Consider the following 3,050-nt stretch of genomic DNA (forward strand, 5'->3'; position numbering starts at 1 on the left):
ATGCTGCTATGAATATTGGTGTGCATATATCGGTTTGTGTCCTTGTTTTCAGTTCTATTGGGTATATCCCCAGCAGTGGAATTGCTAGGTCACATGGCAAATCTATGGGTAGTTTTTTGAGAAACTGCCAAACTGTCCTCCAGAATGGTTGGGTCCTTCTGCATTCCCACCAGCAGTGGATGAGTGTTCCCATTCCTCCACATCCTCTCCAGCATTTGCAGTCTTCTGTTTTTTCATAGCTGCCAATCTTATGGGAGTAAGATGGTATCTCATTGTAGTTTTGATTTGCATTTCCCTGATAGCTAGAGATTTGGAGCATTTTTTCATGTGCTTTTTAGCCATTTCTATTTCTTCTTTGGAGAAGTGTCTGTTTAAATCTTTTTCCCATTTTTTAAGTGGGTTGTTTATCTTTCTATTTTCAAGATATAGGACTTCTTTATATATGCAGGTTATAAGTCTCCTATCAGATATATGGTTACCAAATATTTTCTCCCATTGTGTAGGCTCTCTTTTCACTTTCTTGACAAACTCCTTTGAGGTGCAGAAGGCTTTAATTTTGAGGAGGTCCCATTTATCTATTTGTTCTTTTGCTGCTCATGCTTTTGGTGTGAAGTTCACAAAGTCATTTCCTATTACAAGGTCTTGTATATGCTTCCCTACACTGCTCTCCAAAGTCTTTATGGTCTTGGCTCTTATATTTAGGTCTTTGATCCATCTTGAGTTGATTTTTGTATAAGGTGTGAGTTGGTAATCCTCTTTCATCCTTTTACATATGGATATCCAGTTCTCCAGGCACCATTTTTTGAATAGGCCATTCTCTCCCAGTGGAGAGGGTTTGGTGGTTTTATTGAATATTATATGACTATATATATGAGGATCTCTATCAGCTCTCAATTCAGTTGCATTTGTCTGTGTGTCTCTCCTTGTGCCAATACCATGCTTTTTCTCTACTGTAGCTTTTTAGTATGTTTTGAAGTCAGTCAGGTAGTGTGATTCCTCCAATTCCGTTTTTCTTTTTTCTTTTTTTTTATTTCAAGATACTTTTATTTTTAAAACAGGTCACAGCATTAAGCTTTTGGTCCATTCTGCTGTTATATAAGCTACAAATGCTTGCTCAGCAGGTGAGAGGCATCCCTTAGAAGTATGTTCAAAAGTGAATAAAAATCCATATAAAACAAATAATCAAGTGGTTTCCATAGGAACACAGATAAGTGTAACCCCATCTCCTAGTCTTCCTTATTGCTGTGTCTGTGCCAATCCTACTCTTACAAGGACATTTCCAAACTAGAAGTAATTAAGTTAAATGGTCCTTCCCAAATCCCTCCATTCAAGCTAAACTCACAGTTAGCAGCTACAAAAATGGTATTTACACATTAATACTAGCTGGAGCACAAGTGGCTGGGTGGCGCTTCATCCCACTTTCCCAAGCACAGGAAAAAGGCAGAACACTGGTGTCTTGCTCCTCTACTTTGGGTGGAAACCCCCGGCTCTGGATTTGTTGCATGACTTACCATGCAGGCCCTGACATCACGTAGTAGATGGGTGGTCTCTGGAACCCATTGAAAGTGGAAGCAGTAGCCACAGTGTAAGCATCCATGTTCTGAAACAGCATCCAGTCACCTACGTGCATTTCCGGCAGGCCACAGCACTCAATGATCCAATCAAAGCCATCACACGTAGGTCCCCATATGTTAGATGAGTAATACTTCTCATCTGGTTTGGATCTCTTCTGAAGAAGAGGCTTTACATGAGCATGATCATAAAGGATACAATTAAATGATCCATATACTCCATCATTCACATAATACATAAAGGTTTATTCACTCAATTCATCTTCATCATCAGAGCCTGTCTGTTCCTTAAATACAATTTTTTTTGGCAATGATATTCACTGCAAGTGTGAAAGCTTAAGCAACATAATATCGGCCTGGTTCAGCTATAATTCTCACTGCAGAATCTAACGGGAAATACGTGTCTAATGCTGGATTAATGACACTGGTTATCTCTCCAAATTTAAGCTTCATGTCATCAGATCTGGGAAAGCCACCACCAATATCAAGCAGATACATGCTGAAACCAACCTCTGCTCCCATGTCAAAGACACAGCGGGCATCAGAGATGACCTGCACAAAAGTTTCAGGATCAGTACAGCCACTTCCCACATGGAAGCTGACATCAATGACATCAATATCGAGCTCTTTAGCCCATTCCAAAAGGAGCCTGCTGGTTTTGTGTGTGGCTCCAAATTTAACACTGAGGTGACAGACTGCTTTGGAGTCATCAGTGGCAATCCACAAAACCAACTTTGCCTTTGGATGTGCCCTGGCCACTTTCATCAACTCAACCTCGCTGTCAAAAGTCATCATCTCAACTCCATTATTGGTGGTATACTTAATTTGAGACACTTGTTTACAAGGGTTTGCATAGATTATGCTCTCTGGTGGCACCCCGAGACTCTGCACCAACTGAATTTCAGTCTTGCTGGCACAATCAAATCCTGTCCCTATGGAAGCCAGGGTCTTCACTATGGCTTTACTGTCATTACATTTGACTGCATAGAAGGGGGTGACACGAGGAAGAACTTTTAACAATCTCAGATGTTTCTTTAGAATGTCTCCAAGGTCCACAACATAGAAGGCATCTTTATCATCATCAGAAGAAACTTAATTAATTTTTGGTCCTGAATGTCCTGGGCAGTAAAACCTTCATCAAGGAAATGGCAGTCAAACTCTTCATTACTGAAGTTGTTCATGGTTTCTTGATGTTCCACTGAAACACAACAAAATGGAAAAGTAAGAGATGGAATTTAAAGAGATTTCTTCCAGCTTTTCAGGAAGGCAATTCTCCAGGAATTCCAAATCTTGCTGACTTACAAGACTTGTGCCCTTGATGCAGCAGTGGAGATGTTCTCCTAGCACTTGGGTGCTGGGGCCATCCCCCAAGGAGGTCCTGCAGCCCGCACTGCTGCTGCCACAACCACCCACCTCACTCCCTCCCGCCGGAGGACCACTGACCCGAGGAGGTGCCAGAGCTGCTGGGAGAGGGTGGTT

The 3,050-nt window shown here is 41.5% G+C and overlaps 1 pseudogene; it reads right to left on the reverse strand.

The window, feature by feature from the left end:
• Window positions 1–1,339: 1,339 nt before the first annotated feature.
• Window positions 1,340–2,752, reverse strand: LOC101421954 (ornithine decarboxylase pseudogene; annotated as a pseudogene).
• Between the last annotated feature and the right edge of the window lie 298 nt (window positions 2,753–3,050).

This window comes from Dasypus novemcinctus, chromosome X (assembly GCF_030445035.2).
Source record: "Dasypus novemcinctus isolate mDasNov1 chromosome X, mDasNov1.1.hap2, whole genome shotgun sequence".
Lineage (NCBI taxonomy): Eukaryota > Metazoa > Chordata > Mammalia > Cingulata > Dasypodidae > Dasypus > Dasypus novemcinctus.